The sequence below is a fragment of the Coenobita brevimanus genome, chromosome 112 (genome assembly GCF_032717465.1).
Source record: "Coenobita brevimanus isolate Jiangsu-jjx chromosome 112, ASM3271746v2, whole genome shotgun sequence".
NCBI classification, from domain to species: Eukaryota; Metazoa; Arthropoda; class Malacostraca; order Decapoda; family Coenobitidae; genus Coenobita; species Coenobita brevimanus.
The window spans coordinates 35,407,560-35,416,422 of NC_137065.1; the positions used below are offsets into that span (position 1 = coordinate 35,407,560).

Below are 8,863 nucleotides of genomic sequence, written 5' to 3' on the forward strand. Positions count from 1 at the left end.
GCATTGTCATTGTTTGCTAAACCACCAAAGTTGTCTATTGTGTATCCCCACCCAGTAGAAAGTAGAAGGCCTCTCTTTTTCATTTATGACTCAGTTCACTTACTGAAATATATAAGAAAATATTGGATTAACCAAAAAGATGCCATGCAGACCATGAGGTATCCTAAATTTTCTTCTGAAGGCATTTATTTCGCAAATCATAAAAGTGAATTGGCTCCAATTAAAACATTGCAACAACTTTATACATTAGAGGCAGACAGTCTTTTAAAACATGCCTATAAACTTTCATTCAAAGCAATTTCTCCAACAAATCTGGAGAGACAAAATGTAAGGTTGGCTGTGCAAATTTTTAATGAATATGTTATCCAAGCACTTTTAACTGTTGGTAAAAAACATTCCTTAAATTTCTACTCTAGTTTGCAAATTTTATCAAGCTGATTTATACTTGGTGGACAATTATGAATGTTAATGCACCATGTAAAGGTATTATGATGAAATCTAAGTATGCAACTCCACTAACTGCTGACAGAGATGATGAAAACCTAAAATTCCTTGAACACTTTAGTAATTGGTTAGAAGTATGGGACAAAATGGAAGCTATTGGAGGAAAACTCACACGGAAAACCTTTACAGCACTGAAACACACCACTCATGCTATAACTGAAATAACGAAGTACTGCACATCTGAGCTTAACATGCATTATATACTGACTGCTAAATTCCAGACTGACAAACTCGAGTCTAGATTTGGGCAATACCGACAACTTGCAGGTGGAAACTACCACATTTCTATGAGGCAGATTCTTGAGTGTGAAAAAAAAATTAGAATTATGTCAGTATTAGAGAGATGTTTACCTATCCATAACCAGCGAGTTGTGTTAAAGAATTTTGATACAAATTGGGAAGACATGGAGAGGAAATCAAACTTAAATGATGTGGAGAAATTCAGTATAACGGTATCGGAGACTGATATAGGAATGTGTAAGGAGATGTTGCCTGTGATAGTTTTTTTTAGCTGGGTACTGCTGTTATGCTGTATTTAAAAAAAATGAAGTGTAATTACTGCAAGGATTTGGTTACATACAGCAAAGAGAATGATATGCCTGAAAGTCATGACTACACTGATGGCATTAGTAGAGGGTTTCTGATGCACCCAGATCCTTCAGTCACACACATTGTCATGTACAATTACATTATCATAAACAAAATGGCCAAAGATCCTCAGATTCTTACAATTACCAACCAACGAACTGTTGCAAGTACAGTAACATTTAACGTATTAGCTGATGATGATGCTTTCCTTCCAACAGACTCCTGCCTTGCTGGTCACAGTTCAGAAAAAATAGAAAAAATGGTAATTTGGGCATCAACTAATGCACTTCTCAATAATTATAGTTCCATAGAAAACAATTATCTACCTGCACAGATCACAAACACAGGGAAAAAAAGAAAGCTAGAAACACTAACTCAGACAGGAAAGAAACAAAAAGACTCCTCACAGGCTTCAGAGTTAGAGAAAAGAAAGTAGGAAATAATTATGTATAATGTCACGATTACATATATATATATATATATATATATATATATATATATATATATATATATATATATATATATATATAAAATTATGCCAGATTTCAGATATCACTACATACGTTTCTTTTGTAGTAATTCTTCTTTTACCATTGTAAATTTTTCACATGAATAAAATTATGAGTACCAATAAGTCTATTGATATATAATATCATTTAAACAACACACACACACACACACACACACACACACACACACACACACACACACACACACAACAGAGAGTTAGTGAGGCAGAACCTTGACCGCTACCTGACCACGCACCTTGCCCCTGACCTACGCGGCTGACGTCACAAGAGGATTGGAGAGGTCTTCTAATTTTAGAAGGCCTTACAAGAGCACCCTGAGGCGACATGACGGGACAGGGAAGGCGAGGGTGGGAGTTAGTTATTGAGCTACAATTGCGAGTCGCAGAGTGAGAAAGTAAATATAGTTCATTTTTGCTATTCCACAAAAAGAGGCAAGGAGCGGTATTTCTCCAAGGGGATGATGATGATGGAGAAGGAAGAGAAGGAAGCAGAGGAGGTGGTTCTAAAATATAAGCAGTTGCCCAGCAGCCGCAAGGGTCAGGAAGCGTTTCAGAAAATGTCTTTTGGCTTGGTGTTGTTACAGAAGAATATTTTTTAGGGGTAACTATGTCCTGGTCACGAGAAGGTTTAAACTGCCAGAAGCATCACGTCCGTCATTACTACCGTCATCACTACCATTGTAACCACCACCACCATCATCATAACCATAATTACAAACGCAACTGTGCTTATTACAACATGATAGTACTTAGAGTCAAAGGATTTACCCCTCAAGCCATTTCCTGAAACATGCCTTCTCGATCTAACACGATTCAGATGGTCCAATATCTTATCTAAATACAGTAAGGTATTATATTCACTCATTACCTAATTTTCTGTATTAAGACCCGAATCACAACTACCCAATTGTTCATTTAATTACAGCGTCACTATAACGGCCATATTCTTGTCAACTTAGTTTTCCTATTACTTCGTTCATAAAAAATTACACTGCATATTAAACCACCCTTTTATATGTTAATTATACGAGTATTACTTATCATATAAACGCAGAGTGGAAGTATCTGTGCAACTATCTATCTATCTGTCTATCAATCTATAGCCAGAAGCCTTAATCCTGTAAATGGTCGCCCCTATGTCGCCTTGTCCTCTGCCTTTTGGCTGCCCTTTCTCAAATACAACTTCTCTCGTATTTCTTTCTCCACTCCATCACTATATTTCATCCTCGGTCTCCCTCTTCCTGTCCCCTCCTCTGCCTCACTCACAAAGATCTTTCTAGTCAGCCAGTTTCTCATTAACATACAAGAATATATTAACGTACCACAAACGGAAATTAAACACCTAAGAAGAGTTGCTTGAGAGCCTCATTAACGAACGAAAATACAGGTCTGAATGCCGCAAGGCCATATATTAATACTCCTAAGTCCATCCCTCTAAATCACATGTTTCACGTGCCACGGGAAAGGACGCAACAGGTGTGGGAAGTGGAAGTGAATCGCTCGATGAGTGAAAGACATCTCAACATAAGAGCAATTTCCAAAACAAGGTGTAGCAACAAGTGGCTGGAATGTCACATTCATATTACCTGCGACATTAATGGCCTAAGTAAACAGAGTGCGGAGACGCCATTCTTGTCGTGTAAACAGGAGTGAGTGTGGAGTTTTTCTGTTGTAACTCAGTGACGTACAGTAGTTTACATTTTGTTTTGGTGCTGGAGAGGGACGCGTTTTTGCGATGGCGCAGATTAACTGGGTGGCCCAACTGCCTGGTTATATAAATGTCCTTCAACTACTTTCCTCTCCCCCCAAAGGAGGATGGTGGACTGCAGAAAATAAAGGATATCTTCAGCCTGCAGTCCAATGGATTCACGCTTCAGGTGAATCCACGGTTACAACTACTATTACTACTACATTTTGGTTTTGCGCTTTCCAAATAACTACGTAAACTGTCGGGCAACTTTCTGAACTGCAGAACCTAAAAACAGCCATAAAAATTATATCAAATTTGTATAACTGACTGTCTGAAGTACTTATTTTCTTCCTTGCTGGAAACAATGATTTCCTTGATACGAGAGAACTTATGAGTATATGGAAATTATTAATGAGTCTTGCATATCAAATACTATTCCATTTTTGTATACCTACGTGGACCTCGTACAATATTAACTTTAGAATTGCCATATTAATGTAAACCTAAGTATCCTCCCAGGTACTGTATGGGAAATACTTAGGTAGAACTATCCCGTAGCAATATTTAAGAACAGATGAAGACCTCCACCCGTCAGGAATGTGCTGTTGATATAAGAGATGAAAACGATTAAGAAAGCTCCACAAACAATCGTAGGTCAAGGGAAAGCGAACCCCCAGGGATGTTGCAAGCAAATGGAAGAGACTGGAATATAAAACCAAGTGGTGAGGTTGTGCAAAAGGCTGGGTATTTGATAATGACGACGTGAAGTATATTTCTAAATTGTAGGCCATTTTAGCGTCGTGCGCCAAGGTTTCGCATCCCACAGTGATTGCGCTTATGTAACCTCAACTTAGCTCAGCCTAACCTGACATTCTGTTTTGTAATGAATAATCTTCGTGGACGTAGAGTGATTTGAATATGCAAATTCATATCCAGGATGATTACCAAACTGGGAGGAGAAATGGCAAGGTTGCAGTGCTGGCGGAGTGCAACGGAGCAGCACTCCTACACCTCCTTCCATGACAGAAACTTATCTTCGTGGAGTTGTAAGCGAGAAAAAACGCACGTGAACAATTCTTATTCATATTTAGGCTAAAATCTTCTAAGGTTGTGATGCTCGGGTTCGTTATAGTTTACAATATTTCTAAAATGTGAATTTTCATTTTAGCTCGAACATCATTCTTTAATATGTAGGAATAACAGCATACTGTTCTGAAGAAACACCTGCTATATTGAAGAACCTAACAGCACAAACATATTGCACTTAATCTATTAAAAACAAACTCATCATCATCATCATCATCACTATCATCATCATCATCCCGCCTCATTTTACTACTCAATGGGGTGAGACAGAATCCAGAAAGCACTAGAAAAAAAAAAAAACAATAATGGGGGAACAGCTCAAGCAGTATGCCTCATGAATGAAGCGGGCCACACACTCATTCACTCACCATTCAAGGCCCGAAATCCTGACTACCGCTCAGGCACAGCTCTCCACGTAATCTTACGGCAGTCCATGCACTTTCTCAGGGTATCCTAATGGCCATGAATGTCTGGGACTGTGAGTTTTTTTTATACCGTAAAATAGTATAGTGGTAGGTTAACAGTAATATGAACAAATAATTTCTCAGAGTTCTGGCACCTCTTGTTCTCCCACTTCACCCTTGAGACTGGTCGACCTTGCTCCTAAGAGAGGTAGAGCCAGGTCAATTTCCATTATCGGGTGGTGGTAGTGTGGCAGTACCGGTGCATTATAGTTCTCCCACCTTAACCTGGCTCAGATTTTCGTCGTTTTTCACGTAGTTCAAGTGGCAAAAGAAGACAATTTTGTGGTGCAACATATTTTCCATAGGACTTTTTCGTGACAAACACCATATCCTAGTGTTGATTTAATGTCATAAATCAGCGGTCAAGATAGTAAGAATGCAGTTTTATGCCAGGTTAAAGAGAGTATACTATCTCTAGTTACTAAACATTTTTTCAAGCGATGGTGGTATAGTGGTGAGCATAGCTGCCTTCCAAGCAGTTGACCCGGGTTCGATTCCCGGCCATCGCAGTTAGAAAGTTTTGACACCGTTTACGATGTGTGCACCAATATCAATGGCTCATCCCAAGTTCAGAGAGATTGACAGTGCTTTCACAGACATGCCCTGTGACTGAGATAACCTGTTGTGATTATTAATATGCGGATATGTGGGTTTAATCATAACGGGTTGGAGTATTCTGTTGTTACTGGAAGTGGAGGATAAGTCCGTGCCAAGGAAACCATACTAAGAAAATGAATCAACGAGGCGGTGTTGGATGTGTGTTTTAACTCTCCATATGGTGATGAGTGCCGGGTCCTGGTGAGGGGAACGGAAGGGGGAGAACATGAGAGGGAGGGGGGGAGGGGAGTTATGCAGGAGCCACTTTCGCCAGTCATTCCTCCCCTCCACCACCACTGGCTTCACGAATCTTGTACCTTGATCGTAACAGTATCAGTTCCTGCCTAGATCTGATACTACCCATATCATATTAATAAACAAGGAACAAAAAAACTTGGACTGACCAGCTGCCAAATCAGTGATTCTCAAAGTATGGGTCGAGACCCAAAGGTGGGTCGCGAGAGGAATTTCAATGGGTCGCAGGGACATAGAAGAGGCGTAATGCTTTCAATGTTGGCCTATATTATTTACGTAATTGAAATTGTAATTATCCTTATTACACTATTAGCATATTCTTTATAACTGCGATAGGCTAAATACCGGTTACTCTCTCTCTCTCTCTCTCTTTCTGTGTGTGTGTGTGTGTGTGCTTGATTTTTTTACTCAGTGGGTCGCGAAATATTTCAAATAGGGTCGCCCACTAAAACTTTTGAGAACCGCTGTGCCAAATCTTTGAGGTCCCCGGTTCGTTCAAAGTGTATTCAGGGTATGCAGCAGTAATGATTCCAAATGAGAGATCACGAATATGCAGTTCACAATACAACGGAAATATACAGCTCCAATTAAAACTTAAACAGTCACTTAGGTATGAGATGAAATTTACAGTTCTAATTCCAGCACAACCAACTGATTCACTGTGATGTGTAGGCTTGCTCTGACATGCACTGTAGGCTACACTACGTTAGTTTGTGTGATATCTGAGCCACACACATCCCTAACCTCTTACCCTTCCATACGTATAATGATTCCAAATGAGAGATCACGAATATGCAGTTCACAATACAACGGAAATATACAGCTCCAATTAAAACTTAAACAGTCACTTAGGTATGAGATGAAATTTACAGTTCTAATTCCAGCACAACCAACTGATTCACTGTGATGTGTAGGCTTGCTCTGACATGCACTGTAGGCTACACTACGTTAGTTTGTGTGATATCTGAGCCACACACATCCCTAACCTCTTACCCTTCCATACGTATCACATGAATGACTGCAAGGAAGCGAGGTCTGAGCCACACAAGGACGCACCTGCACGGGCCTGTACGCAAACCCATGATGTTATTTCAGTGTTCTCACGCCGGTACTATCCCACCTTCTCCCTCGACTGATTACGGGAGCTTCATTCAGGATCTGAGTTACGAACATTTCATTCTGGCCAACTACAGACGAATTTACTAAGCTCAGAAAATATCGCAGCAGTAAAGTTGAACTGTTTTAGTACGATAGCATCAAATTTACTGATGCATGTATACTATAGGAAAAATTTGTAGCGTAGAAGCACTAAACGTGAGATATGTTTCATCTCTCTAGTTTTTAAAGGTGCTACTAAGGGACGCCTTCCCGTGGTGGCACACATACAGCTGAATGGCTCCGCTACTTGGTTGAGAAAAAGGATGGTGGATTTCAGAAGGCAATTTCAGCCTGAAGTTCGCCGAGTTCACGTTTAGATGGACTTGGGATTACGGAAAACAACACAAACAGGTTTTAAAGTTTTCCCAAAACTGAATAAAGTGGTCTGAAAATAGGATGAATAAAATAAGACGTCGACAGACTGAGGGATCGATCGAGTAATGTGAGGTTCGTAATATGGAAAATGACGGTCTCAAAAAAGTATTTGCTCATCAGAATGGAGGTGATTAGACAACAATATATGGCATACAAGAAAATTAATGTACAATAATGAAATGAGAGAAGGTTGAGAATTAGGACTGCCGAAAATGGCACTGCACTGCCTGACAGCAGGGCAGTGAAGGCAAGCCAGAAACAGTCAGGGACAAAAGTTAGTCGCCTGTTCAATTATGTCTACATCACATTTTTTTCATGTCCCTCAGTTGCCTCCCTGACACATCCCATCAGTGAACTATACTAAGAGTCAAACTTCCTTGTATTTCCCTGTACCTCGCCATGGGAAGGATCCTGATCCGACCCTGGTGAGGCACTGTTTACCACCGGCGGGTGCCGGATCCCTACACTATGTACATACTGTTTTGTACCTGTAGGACTGCCCTACGGGAGCAGTTGCTTGCCTGTGGTTAATGAATCTCCTCGGCTAGACAGACCGCGGTTAATCTGCGTACAACAGGTCCCCGAATCTTAAGTCAGCCACCTAGCTGTATACTATCAATGCTGTACACACCACATAATTATTTATCACCAAAGCAAGCGCCACACTCTTCCAGACGTCTAGAATATACTCTTTTGCCTCTCAAAGTGTTACAGGTTACTTACTGTGCTCATGCGATGGTGGTATAGTGGTGAGCATAGCTGCCTTCCAAGCAGTTGACCCGGGTTCGATTCCCGGCCATCGCAATCATTTGCTTTTTAATGAAGTAACGTTGTTTATCAGACAATCAGTAGGATCTCGCACAACCGGCATATAAATGCTAAAGAAAAATTTATTGTCATTAAGAATATCAAGCTGTATATTTGCATGACACCCATAATGTGTGGAAGTATGTTGATGTTACCCAAAGTAAAGGATCTGTTCCTGGCCTGAAAATCTTGCTGAGAGCGGGAAATAGTGAAGTACTCTAGGACGAGTATTTCAACCCTCCATGTGTTGATGCAGTGCTGACGGTCAGGGCGATGGAGGGAAGGGAGTGTGAGAGGTAAGAGTGTGGAGGGAGAGGAGGTTGGATGGCTTGTGGAGGGGAGAGAAGGATGGATAGCTTGGTGTAGGAAGGGGAGGGGAGGAGAAGATGGTGAAGAGAGGAGAGGGGAGGGATATGTGGAGAGGGGAGGGGTATATGAAGAGGGGAGGGGTAGGTTGAGTGGGGAGGGGAGTGGATGGTGGATGGTGTTGGGTGGGGATGGGTGGATGGTGTGGGGAGAGGAGGGGAGGTGGACGGCTCGGTGAGGGGATGTGGATGGTGTGGCGTGGAGAGGGGGTGGCGGGTGGTGCGTGTGGGAAGAGGGAAAGTGTTGCAGGGGTCACTGCCGCCAGTCATTCCGCAAGCGTGGGGGAGCCGGTGGTGCGCTGGTTACGGTACCACACCCAACTCTCAGCTAAGAAAAACCTAAGTTCGATTCTCGAGATGGTCAGGCTCTTAGACGAAATTTGTTTCCTCTTTGTCCATGTTCACCCAGCTATTCAAGTGAGCACCTGGGTGTTGCGGGTCGTGC

General features: G+C 41.4%; 2 non-coding genes across 2 annotated transcripts; both read left to right on the top strand.

Moving 5' to 3' along the window:
• Positions 1–5,298: 5,298 nt before the first annotated feature.
• Positions 5,299–5,370, top strand: TRNAG-UCC (transfer RNA glycine (anticodon UCC)). Its single transcript has one exon. It is a non-coding gene; the product is annotated as a tRNA-Gly (tRNA).
• Positions 5,371–7,978: 2,608 nt separating this feature from the next.
• TRNAG-UCC (transfer RNA glycine (anticodon UCC)) lies at positions 7,979–8,050 on the top strand. Its single transcript has one exon. It is a non-coding gene; the product is annotated as a tRNA-Gly (tRNA).
• The last annotated feature ends 813 nt before the right edge of the window (positions 8,051–8,863 follow it).